We start from the raw sequence: 18,286 nt of genomic DNA, 5'->3' as shown, positions 1-18,286 counted from the left end.
AAGAAAACAGCATTTTTTGTTGTTGTTTTTTTTGGTCAAAATTTGCATGAAGTCAAAAGGGAGCACTATGATAGCAACTTGACAGAAGATGAGGATGAAGTTGCTGGAGGGAAGAGTCTGCTATTGCAACGTTAAGGGGAGGTACAGTAGTGTCTTCATTTATTAATCACACTATGCTCTGTTGCATGTAGATAGATATCTGAGAAAAAAAATCTATAGTAAACAGCTCAATACAAATACTGTTTTAATGTCTGAATGAATCAGGCCACAGCAAGTTACCCATGGTTTCACCTTCATCATTCAAGCTACTTAAATGTTGGCAGCTTCTGGCAGACACTGATGGATATATGTAGATATAAAATAATGGAAACCATAATTACAATAATCCTTAGCGTTTGTTTACAAATGTCACCTTGGTGGTGCTCTTATGTGGGTCTTGTATTTGTGAAGACATGTGGACTCAGGGGAAATCTGTGAGTAGATACTGAGGACAATATTTGGCAAGAGAGACATCTGACAATCCTCCAGCACTAAACCTGTCACACTGTAAAAGCACCAGCACAACTCCCATATCTCCAGGCACTGAGCAGCGGCCAAGAGTGCGACTACAAAAAAAATACATATTTATTAGTTTCTGTGAAATATGAAAGAGCAGAACTATACAACCTAAGATATTCTGTTCCCTGTGAGTCTGAGGAGGAAACTAAGCAGTAACACCAGTTTGAAGAGCACAGCCAGGCAGAAAAATAAATGCAGTATAATGGCTTGATGGAGAACTTTGTTTGAGTGAATTAAACCTTGCCACGGGTAGGCCAGTGTTGAATCATTAATAAAAAAGCATCCTCTGTCAGGCTGCATGCGATACAGGCTTTTACCTCCAAAGCACAAAGGCCACCTTTCATTACCATGCCCATGTCATCCCAAGATGAGCAATGAGTCCTATCTCTACTGGGGCAACACTTAAAATATTAATAAGTCTCATACGCTATCCCAGAGGGGGGATGTACAATCAGGGGAGAAAATTGGGAATAAATTATGTAGGCTAAATTTGTGTGGTGCTTTTATGTCCTAATTTATAACAGTGGTTAAAACATAGTCAAGGTCTTAAGATTTAAGATCAGCGATTATGTCCTATAGCTTAAATTACCTTTTTTTTTTTACCCAAATGGTCTATTTTTCCTATGAACTAAATATCACCTCTGAAGCAAAAGGACTATCCCAAGGACACACTGTGGAATGTTTCCACATATAGTCAAGAGCATCAAATGCACCTGAACATGTTTATGTATGTTAGATGTTGCAATTTATAAGTTTCCTGCTGCATGAAGCATATGTACCAGGTCAAGGTTGGGAGGAGAGGAAACTAATCATAGACATGGTCTATGCACTCTGAAACCTGAATCTTTACATTATGTCTCATACTCTCCATCCACACAACTCTGGATGATTTAATCAACTCTGAATGTCAATTTTTTTTTTTTTAAATAATGCATTTCTTTAGACTGTTAAGATGTGTTGATTGAAATGTACCTCTTGGTGAAATGTTTAAAATGTGTATTTCCACACTGAGTAAAGAGATAAATTCTCCTGGAGGTCAATCTAAATTTTCTTCAGCTGGATCATCACATTTTTCTTGCAGAGTTGATAAACAAATTCCCACAAAACCCTGGAGTGTGTGTTAACACAGTTGTTGCATGTTGTGAAGTTATCCACATCTAATTAATATGCTCAGGTTGTTTGAGGGCTGAAATAACATTCCAGTCTTTCAACAAACTTCAAGATTGAAGCACTCTGGCACAACTAATAGACCTTATCCTTTTATCTGAATGTGCCACCTGAGAAATTGCTACCTAGGGGTGACATTTAGCATCATACATTGGCTGATGAAAGGTTGGAAAGTCTGAGCATCAGCAGGTTCCATGTCCTGCATGCTAGGTCTTCAGCAGCACCTCCATCTGTTTCTCTGGTAACACAATTTGCCTTTAATTTCCTAATGTTCCTCTAATCACCAGGAAGGGTGCACAAGGGCTAATAGAGGGGTCACAAGTTGAAGTCTGTCCTGAGGAATGGATTTAATGGAGAACAGAGAATGCAAACTGCATTATAAAACCCAGCTGCTTCTGCCTCACAGCAAGCAGAGGTAATGTCTGTTGCGCATCTGACATTGAGACTTAGGTATGAGTTGTTGTAAACTCGAGTTATTCTTTCTGCTTGATGGTTTAAGCAAAAACCATAAGTGAAGATCCCACAAGAGTAAATGTTCGATATGGTTAATTGCATACACCAACACTTTTATTAATGTAACATATTTTAAATTTTGATGCAAAAACAATTTATTTTTAAACCAGTATGCAGAAAGCCAAAATATTTATGAGTCACAGTGGGAGAATTAGCAAAAGGTTAGCCAGTTTTTTTTTTCTTTGATGATGAATAATAGATTTAAGAGAACTATTACTTGTGGTGCTCACTGAGACCTGGGTCAAACCTGAAAACACTGCTCTCCTGGCTGCACTCTCCACTAAGTGCATATTCTCCCTTACTCCTTTTCTGTCTCCTAACATCCAATAAATGGACATTCACTCAACTCTTTCCTCCAAACAATAGGCTACTCCTCGCCACCACAACCATAGCAACTTGTCTGCCACCCATTTTTTGTATATGGTCACTGGTCACCTCACCTCCAATTAGGCTACTATAAACACATTCTCCTCAAAATTATGTCACATGGTCTAAACTAAACTCGAAGGTGAATGGCATCAGCTGCCACTGCTCTGAGGTCATGTGTGCAGGCCTATGTTCCCACAAACTATGTGTATATTTCCAACCGTTCTAGCAACAACATCATTCCAAAATTTCATTTTGAATCACATTCAAATAGCCTCTATCCACCACGACGCTGGGTGTCGCCATGACACTCCATTCATTACATTTCAGATTAACGTTAGCTGGGCTAACCGTTAGCCGTTAGCAGTGTCTTAAATAACTCAATAAACAGCCGATGAAAAAAATATTTTTTCCAGCGGATATCTTTGTTCCAACATGACTGAGCTAACTGGAGTAGTTTCATGTTGTGTCCGACAACGGGAGGGTTTTAACAGCTGACGTCCTGATGCTGGTTTGCTGCTGCTGTTAGCTGTCAGCAGCAGCGAAGCTAACGGCTACGATAGCCATGACTAGTTGCAGAGGCGTGCACACAGAAGTGGTGGTGTTTGTTCGGTAATTCGTTGTGTAGACTTGACAAACATCAGATTAGTCAGGGCGGTTTTGGCAGCCCGGAGCCCCCACATTTGGTGCCTACACCTGTGGCTAGCGCTACCAGTTAGCCGCTACTACGGGTTTGAAAACCGACTTCCGTTGTGGTGTGACGCAATGGATCATGGGAAAATAAAGTGGTGGATAGAAGCTTCTCTGCTCAAAAACTTCTCACTTGTCCCTGTTGTATTTAGAAACATATTGACCAGGTTCGCAACTCCTAACAGGGTGGTTTTCAAGCAAATTTCAGAATTGATCTTACAGAATGACCTTTTTGATCCAAGTCAGTCAAGTTTCAAGGGCACTGAAACAGCTCAGTTGTCTTTGATGAGTCCTAATGGTCACGGTAAGCTGCTGCATCCCAGTCCCAACCTTTGACTCAACACATTTTGCTGTATCTGACATGGATCTATCTATGGAGAAGCAATTGCTTGGTTTGAATCATATCTCACAAACATCCTCATTATATTTCCTGGCATACCCAAAGGATTGGTAGGTACTGGGACTCTTACGATTTGCATTACATATTGGGTCTAATTATTCTCCTGCTGCAAATGACACCCACCTATGTCTTTCCCAACTTGCACTTGCATGTTTCTATTTGAAGATTTTTAATTGTTGTGTTTGAAGACTCTACACTTCAATCATTGGCTGTTGGTGCTGGCCTGTAAATAACTACATGGTATTGCGGACCCCTTCTGTTTGTATCCTGCTTTGCTTGGTCCAGCACCCACCCGACATGGGTTTTTGGATGTGCGTGCTGTTTTTTCATTTTGGCTTGTAAATAACTCTCATGAATTAACATATTTTGAGATTCAATATCATGGAAAATCCAAATGATTTAGTTATGAATCCCTGACCATGTTCTCCTTATCTTTACAGTGCACCTTGCACTTTTGCAAGTTTTCCATAACAGACTCACCACACTTGACCAAAGTCTGTTTGTGCATTTAAATAAGAGAGGGGTCACAACCTCCACCAGAGGCAATACAAGTTTGCACATTCTTTACAGAGTATATATTGTAACCAGTGCAGTGGGCCTGTTGACCTCTGAACTAGTGTCGATCCTAGGAAAACTAATAATAAAAGGCTGTCATACAACAGCTGCATTACTTACCCATATCCTTTAAGGAACTGCTCCACTATAGCCTACTGCTCCACTGTCATTTCCTGGTCTGAGCTAACAATCATAGACCAATGGTACCATGTCTTCATTGCAAAAGAAGAAGGTCCAACAAAAAGCAAATTACAGTATGAAGCTGAAATGGTGGATCAGCAACTGAGTTAATGTATTTACTTTCTGCAGCAGTGGAAGTGCCACAACCACAACCTCAGAGCTTATTTCTTCTATCCTGTTGAAAACAAGTTATGGTATAGTTTCCCTGCAAATTATTAAACCCAGGCTACATTCCTCCCATCTCACCTTACTGCAACACAGGCTGATGCAATAAAACCTTTTGATGAAGAGCACAGCATACACATACAATTCTTTAATAGTTTTTTTTAACTATTTCTTTTTAACTTTAATGATTATTTGCAGTGACACCTGTTCTTGTTCTTGTTGGAACAAATCTATGAATCAACTGAATTGGATAAGGCACTGCCAATGTGTCCATTTTGGCTAACTCTAGGTTTATACTAGAATAAATATAATTTAATATTCCTAAAGCTGCATTGAAGCATGCACTGATAAAGTAAAGTAATCGTTTAGCTACCTACAGTAATATGCTACCACCTTTGCTTATTAAACAACATCATTAATAACACAACTTGACTTGAAAGTTGTGTAAAGTTGACTTTATTTAGAGGCTGATGCAAATAACTGCTTTCTGAATAAATTTTGCATTTCTGCTGGCATCACTGCTCTGAGGGCAGAGCTGGTGTTTGTTTAGGATGCAGCTCCTACAGTTGAAGGAGAAAGGGTTTTTTGAAACCCTAGGCTCTTTAGATTGAAGGACTCCAGCTGAGTGGAAGAAGTTGCAAACAGCAGGAGTCAATTTCATGTCTAAGCAGGGCCACTTCCTGTGGTTAAAATGCACTTTTAGAAAGCCTTAAATTCTGCTACTGTGGTTCTCTCTGCTATGAGAGCTTTAACCCTTTTTTTAAGTACAACGATCAAACTGCGAACCTTGATGGATAGATATCCAGTCAGGTGAAATATTTTTCTTTCAACAGAGAGGTAAAACATTTTGCGAAAACATGAATCAAAACAGACAAACTGGACTATTTGCTCTGATGTTGTTTAGACATTGAAATATAACAGCTCGCAGTTTGATGATGACATCTGTGGTGACAAATCTGGATTGAAGATAAATGCACACAATTATCTAAGGGGCCAGAAAGTTCACATTAACACCTTCAGCTACTGTACAAAAGACAGGCAGGATGTTCACGTGAAAAATTTGATCCTCTACAATGCAGGTGTCCTTGTATCTTAATGTCTTATAGGGAAGCTTTTTTGATTTCTGTTGGGTTCAAGTGGCACTTGGCACAGTTAGCACATACTTGAATTATAGTCATTTGTGCTTTTTACAACAACACAGTTTACCACAGCTCGGCTAATGCAGAGAGACAAATTATGATGTACTATTTCACGCTTAGTTTTCACAATGGAACAGTAATTATTTGCACATCAAAGTATAGTAGCTAGTGTTAAGAGGATCATACAAAGATGAAATGACTAATGAAACTGCTACAGTTTCTTGCAAAAGCTGCTGGATATGAAATTAGACATATGAGGAAAGAGGACACACACTGAGTTTTCATTCACCAGTTTAAATGAAGGTGATACAAAATTTTCAGTCTGAGCCTAGTAAACGTACTCTCAGGCAAAGAATATTTTCATACGCCCAAACCCTTTAAGGCACACATTCTGGGTGCACTGAGTTATATAAGCAGGAAATCAATTGTGTAGCAATGTGATACTGGAGTTCAATAGGGATCAAGAATGCTCAATTTAACTTGTAAATTTTATAGCAGCAATCCCACCTGGCGTGTGGTGCTCAAAATCGATTGGAACAATGACACATAACCAAAATCACATGCAGAGAAAATCTCCTGGAAAACTGAGAGTGATGCGAACCCTCCTCTGCCGACTGGGCTTCTTTGTTTCACTACTGTGTTTTTTCAACCGTGGTCTCTGCCACCACTCCACACTTGTCACCTTCTCAGACAGTGGCCAATCACTAATGTCCATCCCCAGTAATCTAGGTGGCTACACCTATCATGTAACAGCCAACCACAAGAATCAGTCCATGTGAAACAGGTGAGGCTAGAAGCTGGGTGACACTCTTATTACTACCATAGCAGTGCAATGATAAACTGCTATCAATTCATTCATTAGTCACAATGAGTTCCTCAGCTTCTCTCCATTTTTTTCTCTACATTCTGCTCTCTTTCCCTGTCCACAAATGTACACAGTTTTGTTCAAGGTATTGACTCTGTAGTTAAAAAGGTTCTGAAGAGGAGAATAAAGCTCAGCTTGATTTTAGCCGGATAGCTTCAGAAAACTTTGCTGCCTTCAACGATCTGGTTTGTATAAAAATGTATTTTGCAAGACAAATAATAAGCTCTGTTTGCTTCTTCTACCCCACTGACCACTTGGACTTGATATGGAATGTTTGTGTGGACTAATGGTGCGTTCCAGGCAGGCTTTTGAACCCGTAAGTCACGACTTCAAGTCACCAGTTACGAGTTTGTAGCATTCCAGGCAAGTTACAAGTTACAACTGGGAACAGGGAGTACATCGATCTAGTACGAGTTTACAGGTGGGAAGTTACAAGTTTGACTGTACGTTCCAACGGGTAACCATAGGAACAGGTCGGAAAAACACGAGTTATGGGTTGCCTGGAACGCACCATAATGTCTCTTCCTCCAGCAGATCCTCTGATGGTCACCATTCAATTATGAACTGATTCTGCTGTGAAGTTTAAAACCTGGTATTTCAAGACCTACATACAATACTCTCAGTAAAAAGGTGATACATTTCACCAACACCACAACCTACAGCCCTGAGAATGATCATAATGATTATGTTACAGCTGTTTTTTTGTTTGTTTTTTTTGCACTGCTGTTGTATGTGGGTATATTGCCTATGTATCAAACTGGCAACAGTGTACATACTGTAGTACTCAAGAATAAAAGAAGAAAAAAAAAAGATGTCAAATGTGGAGAGGTTGGAGATGATAGTAAACTGACAGATGCACTCTAAGGATCCGGCAGCCAGCTGTGCAGCACCCACCAACAGGACAGAAATAGTACCCAAGACAAGCAGTCTGACGGGGCAGCGTGAAGTGCAGGTGCACGAGAGACATCCATGGGAAGAAAAGTATCTCTATTAGAGAGAAAATAACACCTTCAAATGGCACAAGTCAGACAGATGTGCCAAAACAGTTACCAAGACAAAGCAGGGACAGATAATCTTCACTATTGCACCAAGAAAGCAAAGAAAGAAAGTAGTGTGGCAGGAAGGGTCTTTGCAATTTTAAGATCCTTACCATGGATTTTAAATGTCAGTGGTGCTGAAGAATCTTCTTGTGGTATCATATGTTTTGAAAAATAGATACATGTATATATGCATTTTTGTCTCTTTGCCTAAATACACAGTCAGGGAAATTACTTGATAATCTTCAGCATGTTAGCAAAACACAGATTGTTTTCCATGGTTTAGCTACAATGGTGACAGACTCAATGCAATTCAGGGACTGAAAGAGAGACTAAAGTGGAAGGAGACCTGAGCAGTGGCGTTTCAGACAAAAAGAAGGATGAAAAGTGGCAGAGGGTCAGTGGTGCAGTTAATCTAAAAGTTTTCAGCAACACACACTGGAAGAAATAAAGAAATGTGGTCTGATAGGTAAAGGTAAAGGTACTTTATTTGTCACATATACAGCTAGTACAGTGAAATTCTTTCTCTGCATTTAACCCATCCCTGAGGAGCAGTGGGCAGCCACGGTGCGGCGCCCGGGGACCAACTCCAGATTATGAGCCAGTGCCTTTGGTCAGGGGCACTGACTGGAGGATCAGGCTAGCTGTTTTTAGTGGTGGGGGAAACCGGAGCACCCACACAGACACGGGGAGAACATGCAAACTCCACACAGAAAGGACCTGGGCGGCCGGGGATTCGAACCCAGGACCTTCTTGCTGTGAGGCAACAGTGCTAACCACTGTGCCACCGTGCCGCCTAGTATAAGGCCAGAAGCCACAGTGGACTTACACCATGTAAGGAGAGGAAAACCCAGATCCCTTTTCACTTGCAATAAGCGATATGAGTGTTTTCTGATGCGGTGCCTCCATCAGCAGGACGAGGTCTCTCAGCAGTTCCTTCTAAAACTATTTTCTATTCGTCTGATTGTTTTTCTGATTTCGTTGTTCCACTGTGACAATGGTCATTATTCAAACAGCCTATCTGATGACTTCAGTGATTTTGTTGAAATTCCTTTTTTATTTATTTTTTTATTGTGTGTAAGTGTCCACGACAATGTGATACCATGTATTTATGCAAGTTGGAATGGCTTCAAATCAAATTACCCTGGAATCACTATAGATATGATTGTACATCTTTGAGTTTTGACATATCTGTAGAAAAGATGACTAGTTTGCATTAACTGTTTAATCGTTAACAAATAACAAGAACTTTGACCGATTAATACTATTGGTAATTTTTTTATTTATTAGCTCCTTATGTCGTCAAGTCATGGGGGTGTGTACACGTGCAGACTTACTCTGCCTTCAGTCATATTTCGCAGCATAAAGTTACTGTACACAGGAATATCTCTAACTCATCAATTCAACAGAAAAGGACCATGAAAACAAATCAAAACTACAAGAAAGCAAAAATGGCCACAGCCAGACCAAAACACTCAAATAAACCAAAGAGTTTAAGGCCAAAAGAAACCACTGGTCCAAAAGAAAAGAGGAAAATAAACCAAAAGTAAACCTAACCAAAACAAAACAGAACAGCAGCAGGGGTCCACCCTGGGAGGCAAGCAGCGAGATGTAGGGCCTTTTATACTGCACCTGGGTGAAGGGGGAGGAGCTAGGGTAGGCTGCATTCACAACCCCTACTGAGGTTCACTACACATAACAGACAAAAAGCACACTGTTAACATTAACCTTTCTTTAACTTTCCCAGCAGTTGGGGAGAGAACTGAAGACTTTTTTTTTTTTAAGTATATTTTTTGGTGTTTTTGCCTTTATTTGCATAGTGAGATAGACAGGAAACTGGGGAGGCAGAGAGAGGGGGAATGACATGCAGGAAAGGTCTGCCCGACGCTGGATTCGAACCGGGGACACCTGCGTTGAGGACTGTAGCCTCTACATGGGACGGCCGCCTTAACCACTGCGCCACGCACCGCCCCGAGAACTGAAGACTTTGCGTGGTCTTGAGAGGCTGCAGGATTCATTAACTGAAACACTGTAGTGGCCCATACTGTACAAATACGGCTATACTGACAACTCGCTACAAATGTTGTCCTCAACCTCTCTTGCATTTACTACTTTACAGTCACTTTTCTCCCGCTCGCTTGTTATACACTGCCCTATTCCCTAAGGGAGCTATGCCTCTCTGACGTTACCTTTTATGTACATGTCCTTTGAAGAATGAGGAGAGCATCAGGGAGGATTTGATGCACTAGTCTCATGACTCACAACAACACATACCCACATGGAGTGCAAGTGAAAATCATTAATATCCAGTTTATATTAATGATGGTGTGAAAGTTCTGCAGTGGCATTATCATCTATCAGTGATGCAAAACTGCTGCAAGGTGAATATAAAGAAAAAATGTGGGTGTGTGGACCCAAAAAGCTTATTTTCCAATTTGGTATTAGTGTTATTTGCATAGTTGAATTGCATTTAGATGAACTCTGACCTTGACTGCTGCATTAGAACTCAACCTATATTGTAATACCTGGATCATTAACCTATCCTGATAATTAGCTAATGTCATATTATTTCTCTCACAACCCAGAGTGTCAAATGTGAGTAATTTACATTTTAAATTGTCTTTCATTTGTCTCTTTTATCTGTACATGAAAACGTTGTACTCGATGTGAGCAGACCTCCAATATAACCCCAACAACCTGCTTTAAACAGGTTATGTTCTTCATTGATTGTTCACACACGTAAGACAAAGCTGAGGAGTAAATCTCCCAGACATAATGTAGCAGTAGGCAAGTGTACATTTAAAAGAGGGAAGTGTTCTCAAAATAGCCTTTAACAAATACACGCCATAACCGTGTGAATTTTCACCTTCGTGCACAGACACTGGGACCTTTGCTCATACATCTTCACAGACAAAGTTTGCTTAAAGGAAAAGTGAGGTCAGCGACCTGTGGTGAGGAAAACGCTGACTACTAAATTAATTGCCACTTCTGTAACACTGCTAGCTCAGGGCCTTAATTTCTTTTTGTGGCACATTAATGACTTGGCTAGCATGTTAGGCCATATTTCTACAGCAATATAGTCCAGTATACCATAACTTATACCTAAAAAAAAAGAGCCTAAAACAATCACATGCAGAGTTTTCAATTAAATTGTGATATTGTCTGAGAAAGATTACTTAATTTGTAATGCATACATGCATAAAATATAACCCAAAGTCTAGAGCTTAAAGACAGTAACGCGTAAAAGTCCAAACAATGAATCTAGCTGAATGCATGACTGGATGGGGTCAGTGACTGGCTGTAAAAAACATAGTAGTTGTGCTGTGGGACTGTGAGACTGCAATTAACATGGAACAAAATCCAAATTCTTAGAGGTTTTCACTTAATTGCACATGCATTATGCTAATGGTGAATGAGAAAATCATAATTCTATAATTATGTATGATGAGAGATGGAAAAGACAGACTTAGTTAATGAGAAACTCATAAGGACAGAAGTTTTCATTTATACCCCCCCCCCCCCCCTATGTGGGCAGATCAAAGTCATACAGACTTAATTGCTTTTTTAGCCTCCTCTCAGTGTACCCTGTAGTCGAATGTCGTTATTTTTCTACACCACACAGAGTTTTTGGTATACAACACACTTTTACACACAAAGTGCTGAAACCCTTAAATAGAGATCACAGGAGAAGTTGATGGTGGTCTAAACCCCTGCTGTGATTTCTTGTTCACTCCAGGCCAAAACCTAAAATCTAATGCTGCAGTTTAATAGAACTGAGCACACAAGGGGACGGTGTGTTCCCCTATAAGGCGCTAGAAGATCAAACTGAGGTCTTGTTACAACTTCATGATTACCAATTCAGGATGCCTGAAGATATACTTTAGCTGCTGTTGATTCAGCATTACTCTGTGAAACAGCTTATCAAAGCCTTCCTATGGGCATCCAAACCTGACAAGCAGATTTGGGGGTTTGTTCCGACTGCAGATGAATTGTTGATAGATAAACATTTGTTGTGGAGCTAGTACACAAATTTCACAGTTGTGGAGAGTGAAACAAATACAGAAGATAACACTTGTGTCACTTATTAAAATTCACTCCCAGTTGTAGTTTATGCAAGGCAAGCATAACAGTCTGATGAAGTGGGGTTCACTGTACTTTTCCTTCAATCCTCTATTCACTCAGCAGAGTACTATAGGGTTGGTTATTGTTCTGTTCGGCGTGGGTTAGTCTTAATCTGCAGTCAGTCTGCTTGTGATGAGAAGGATTTGCTTCCCGGCTATTTTTGTCTTGTACCAGTAATAGAAACTCTCTGGTGACACTACTCCAAGTGGTCTAGCGTGTTTGATTGTTTTCCCTTCATAAAGCCATGCTTAGCTTTAGTTGAACATTGTCCTTTTTTTATCTAATCTACAATGTCAAAGTAACTCAGACACCCAGAATCCCTGGAATTACACATGTACACCTTTACGTCCAAGCCAGTGTTCAGTGCCAAAGCTCAGATTTACCAACTCTCACATTGTAGTTGACTCCTGAATAATACATCTAAGCTTCCATTAGGGAAATACTGTAACTGTAAGTATGGATTATTGAACAAAAGCTACTTGGAGAAAACATTCCATACTGAACAGTATAAATGTTTTGTGCTTGATTTCACGACCAATCTAACAGAATGTCTGCATCCTTAAATGGCAGCCTAACCATGTGTCCAATCCGCATAGAAAACAAATATAAACAGAAATAAACTCAAATGGTATGTTTGTTTTCCTATTTCTTTAGTTAAATTGACTGCTGGTTGAATTAACTGATGGTTTCATTACTTCCTATGCTGAATTTCTGAGGAGCGAAAAATTCAAGATGACATGGAGATTTCCCAGGCATCTGTTTGTCTTTCCTCTCTGTCAGCGGCGAAGTTTCCTGTGCCAAGGTCTTCAACTCCTCCAATCTCTCAGGCTCTGGGGCTGAGAACTCAAAACAGTCTCACCAAAGCTCACCCACATGGCCTGGGTCATGCACACAGCGGCATGCCTCAGCGACAGATGGAGCTTGCAGAGCGAGAGATGCCCTGATTGGATGCAGTACACAGGCCTGCTGCAAGCTATCCCACTATGTGTTCCCAAAACCACACTCCCCTGATGTAAATGTGAAGCAGCAAATTTGTTCTTGTGGTTGTGTGGTTACCTATGAGTGACGGTTCAGAGGTTACAGGTGGAACTGAGACCTGTCACTTTGAGTCGCATCATTCTGAATTTTGTATTTTCATTGAACCTTCATGTCGCTCTCTCTGGAAGCCTTATATCATAACATTGTACATAACGCTGTGCATGTGTCACAGAGGCTACTGCTGCTGCACGTATGCACAACATTTCAAACTGTATATTGGAATTAATTCATTGGGTTTCTATGCCGATGACATGCTCCCCTAAAATTTCACAGTTAAAGTGCTGATTGATTGCGAACATTTACAGCACATTATTCAATGCATCTTCCCCACTGAGACTGAACAGATCTGTTTGGTTGCTACTCCAGACTATTGAACACTTGTTAGCAAAGACAAAGACCAAATTTAGACACATTGATCACTTCCAGCAGTGTCAGTTTATCCTCTGAATTATGGCACACAGCGATCTGGGCGAGTCAAGAGCGGAGTAGTTGGGGTGAACACCACATGGGTGTAAATGCCCTGAGCAGCATTTCCCACAGTTTGATTTCCAGCCAGCTGAACCATTTGCTGTATGTTGTTCCCCTGTTCTCTTGCCTCACATTTCCCATCTGACTTGACTGTGGTTTTCAAATAAAGAAATTAAATAACAAAAAAAAAAAATGCCATCACAGGAATGAGAAAGACGACTGTCTCTTTCATTTTCTCTTTTCTATGATCTTCATCTATCAGTGTAAACTGCTGCTGTGCAACACATGTGAATGAGTGGCCTTTGATAGCGTGCTCAATGATTAAAATATTTCTAAAATTCTTATATTATCTGTTAGGTATCTCAGTTATTTTGTCCATTTATTTTTCCTGTTGGTGGAAAAGTATTATTTGCTCATACAGCAAATCACCTCTTGTGAACCTGTTTGTAGACCTTCCTGTCCTTTTGCTTTTCTCATGATGCACTTGGTTGAAATAAAAGTAAATGGGAACAATTACCATGTTGCACATATAAATATCTTAGGCCTTATTATTGGTTAATGAGCAACTTACTTGACAAGAAAACCGGTGGCTGAGCTCTACAGGTTGGGCCAGGTTCAAGCAAAAATGTAGAATCATGATCAGTTTCAGTCATGTAGGGAAAACAATAAGCACCAAGATGTACTATTAACACTCTAAAAACAAGCTACTTAGAGGCCATATAAAACAATTACTTTGAATGGTCGGTTGAGGATCCCACACACGTCTACAGTAATTAGGGTAAAAAGGCAAGCTGTGACCAACCTGGCCCACCAATGTCCACCAAACAGCTTGTTAAGACAACCAGTGCTAATTTTTTATCTGCTGCCAGAAACACACACTGCACACAATTCTGGCATGGGAAGACAAAGAGCGTCTCTTTCTGAAGACAGAGACCACGCAGAGGTACAGTTGGCAGTCCATATGTTTAACTTAGCATATAAAGGTTGTCATTGGAAGACACATTAACCCGAGTCATATGCCACTGCCTTTATTTAGTTGTTTTCCCTTTCTCATTCTTTATTTCATTACTTTTCTTGGGAACCAAGTTTTCAAGATTCGTGGCTGCTTCCTTCCAAAAATGTAATATCTCTGTGGATGCTTGCATGAGGCAAGAAGACAAAAATTGTTTCATGTGCTTTTTTCTATTAACTGTGTATCACATCCCATTCTCCAATGTTGTTAATTTATTTTAGTTGAACATGAGTGCTAATGCTGCACTGATTACTAGTTGTAAGCATTACAGATGGCACACTGATGGCAAAATGGCATTTTTCTCATCTCTGATTAATTTTGGTTATTGTTAATTTGTTTTTCTCTGTCTCTCAATAAAGGTGGCAGTGGTCGCCTAAAAGCTCACTGTAATTCCAGCAGAGGCAGCGGGGCAATGCTCTCAAAGCTGTGTCAGCAAGTGGTAAAGCCACTATTTACATGGTACCACTTTAGGAAACATTAGATCTCATCTGCTTCCTGACTCACAGCACATTTCAAAGGTGCCAAAGAAGAGATAAGAGAGTTACCAGTTTAATGAAGTGATGCCTCTACAGAAGATGCTTTCTGTACAAGTATGATGGAAATGACAACACTGACTACATGGTTTATTAAAATTACTGTTTGCTGTAAATCTACAGTACTCTGATTTATGCACTGTGGAGAACAAGTGTGATGCTGTGATTCTAGCAAATCTTGTTTCAGCTGCTGGTAACATGCGATTTTATCAACTACATGTGGAGAAGTACGAAGGTACGGCCAGCCCCAAAAAAAAAGCCTGTTTTTTTGCCTGGCTCTTATACTCCTTCGTTACACACCATATTTTGATTGACACAAAACAAAAAGCTTGCTGCTCATGCATATGGGACAGAACCGAACATGGTTTAAATTAACCACAGCAATCAACCACATTCATAGTGATAGTTCAAATTTAAATGGTAATACGTCTGGTGTTATTTACCATGATTTAATATTGGTGTATGCTTATGCTGTATTACATTTTATTCATAAATTTACAAATAACTAACTGTTAAAATGACATGAAATCATCTTCAGTGTTGCCCAAGGTGGACGAGCTCCTGCTCTCTTTGAAAGAGCGGTGCTACAGTTTCCTCTGCACAGGAGGGGTGGACTGGTACACATGCTGTCTGGTGCTGTTTGATATGCATTAGTTCTACAGTGTTTTAAACACCTTTTGCCTTCTCCATTTCTTTTCTACACTGAACATTTTCAGGTTGGAGATGCAGCAGATACACAGTCTCTGATGTTGTGGGCTGATGAAATTGTAAGTTGTGGATACACAAGGCAGATCAAGCAGGATAGTAAAGAAAGCAGCATTCAGTAAGAAGAAAAAACGATTTTCATTTAAACATTTTTCACTTTTCAAACCAGTGTGTAACTTCTGTTGGCTACCGCCTCGCAGTCTGCAACAAGATTGACTCCAGTGCTGCAGCAGCGCAGAAACTACATGCTGTCCTGAATCTGACGGCTGCAAAGCCTCAAGCTTGACACACTATTTGGATCATCAATGTAATGATTAATCATAACCGTTTCACTTATTGCAGACAATTATCTACTATGTCATATATAGTATAGTGTCACAGCCGATCCTAGCTGACACTGGGCAGAATAGAGAGCCCATGTTCATGTAAAGAACATGTAGACTCCACACAGAAAGTTGCAGGCCTGGGGTTCAAACCAAAAACATCTTGCTGAGAAGCAACAGTGCTACCCACTGCACCAACGTACCGCCTCTTGCAAACAACCGCCTTTTCCACTGTATATTGTACTCTTTGTTCTGTATTTCCTTTACAGCTTAACGTTCACGCTCTTCACTTCCTCTTGACCACGGGGATTCTGATTTCATAAGTATGACCTGCCAACCATCATACCTTAGCCTGCTTTATATACCCAGCCCACTATATATATTTTTTTGTGCTCAGAGAGTCCCACTGATTGCTCAAAAAGGCATAAACATACAGCCATGTAGTCAGGCTTGGGTTAGGTTAAGACAGAAATATGAGCACAGTGCAGCACTCAGTAAATAAATTAAAGACACCACTAAAGGCCACAAGATGAAGCGTTCAGGTTAATGAATTAGTGAACCGAGGCAAAATTAATTGATTAATATTTCCTGTAATTTTTCAAAGCATTTTTTTTCTTTTGGCATGCAAATATAAATCAGCAGATATATTATAAAAAGAACTAATAACATTAGGGAATATGAGGTAGGGCTAGAAGATGTATTTCAATTTACTGTCACAGCATACATTTCAATAAGCATGCCTAATTTTGATAGTTTATAGAAGTTTATATTCTTTTCAACCTAATCCTTCCATCTGTTAGACTGGATGGAAGGACAATGCTGATTCCATTAACATGAAATCCTCAATCAGTCAGCTGCACTACTGGAAACAGTTTTGGGGTTTTTTGCACAGTGTAATAATTTGCACCTACATCCAGGACTATGTATCTGTATTGCTTTGTTTAAGCATTCAGGTTTTTTTTGTTTTGTTTTGTTTTTTTTCGGTCCTGCCAACAACAGCTTTGATGAATTGACCGGAGAAATTGCTCCCTGCATAATGATTGGTATGGCTCATGCTGTTAAAGCAGAAGTGAGTGATATATTTGTGTTAATATAAGTCTTAAATAGTTATATCTTCCGACAGCAATCACTTACATAGAGTGTTTGGACTGAAACACGGGTCTCTCAGTCCCTCTGCTCTGCTCTGAGCCGAAGAGAAAACATTTATCGTATCCTACAGTTTTTATCCAATGAGGAGAGAGAACGGCATGCAGGGCTGTGTGTGCAGCCAAGGAACGCCGTGAATGTGGTGACGTAGCGACGAGGACTGTTATGGTGCGTTCAAGGAAACTCGTATTTTTCCGACCGTGAAGTGGTACCAGTTCGATCTGGTACGAGTTCACCGGTCGGAAGTTACGAGTGGCCGTTATAGTGACTTTCACCGGTAAAACAGATCGGAAAAACACGAGTGGGTTGCCTGGAACGCTACAAAGTCGTAAGTTGTGACTTGAAGCTGTAATTTACGATTTCAAAAGCCTGCCTGGAACGCAGCATTAGCGAAAACGACCGGATCACTCACTTCTGCTTTAACATCTACTGTATTCTGCAACTCATTATGGGGAGGGCTTGTTCACAATGAAACAATGGAAGAGGACATTGAGAACACCCCCTCCCCTCTAATCTAAAATTCACTGTTCCCCACTGAGGTTAGATCTTGTGGTGGGACACGACAAGGGAAGGAATGCATATCTGAAGAAACAGTCACCAGGCAAACAGCAGAATGCCACTGGGGAGGCACATAAAGGGAAAAAAGGATTTAGTCACCTTCATCATCTTCAAATATTGTACAGTTTATCTTAAATTGGCAGATGAACATACAGATTACAAGCTATTCAATTGGGGCTGAAGTCCCTCAAGCTTGGACAAGTGAGCAAAGTTTTACTTTGAGTGAAAGTGACAAGAATGAATTTAGAAACTTTCAAGAATTTTTCAAATTAATTTTTACAGAAGTGTGATCTTGTGATATATCAGTGTTTCTGCCAAATCATTTAAATGACATTGAACCTCCACCAACCTACTCCTCTTCACTTTCATGTTTTTATAAATGTCTGAAATTCTCTCAATGTTTTTTTTTTTTTTTTACACTGACAAACTGCATAATGAGCTATATGCAAAATATGGATCATTTTATGAGTACAACAGAGGTTAACGTCCTGCATTATTATTCTGACAGTATTGCCAAAATGTTGCTAAACATGTACGGCTCTTATTAGATTTTATGCAGGGAAATTAGGTACTTTGTAGTGAAAAAGGTAATTTAATATGACTTGCCATGCAGTAAATAAAAAACTCCTTAGCATAGGTCAAAGCAATTGCAAAGTTTCCTGCTGATCAATTCACCATCTGTTCATTAATGCTAAAATAATAACAATCTAAAAACATATTGAGGACTGCTGTTTAACTAATGTTTT

This window comes from Trachurus trachurus, assembly GCF_905171665.1.
Source record: "Trachurus trachurus genome assembly, chromosome: 6".
NCBI classification, from domain to species: Eukaryota; Metazoa; Chordata; class Actinopteri; order Carangiformes; family Carangidae; genus Trachurus; species Trachurus trachurus.
Note: the sequence above shows the minus strand (reverse complement) of the source record.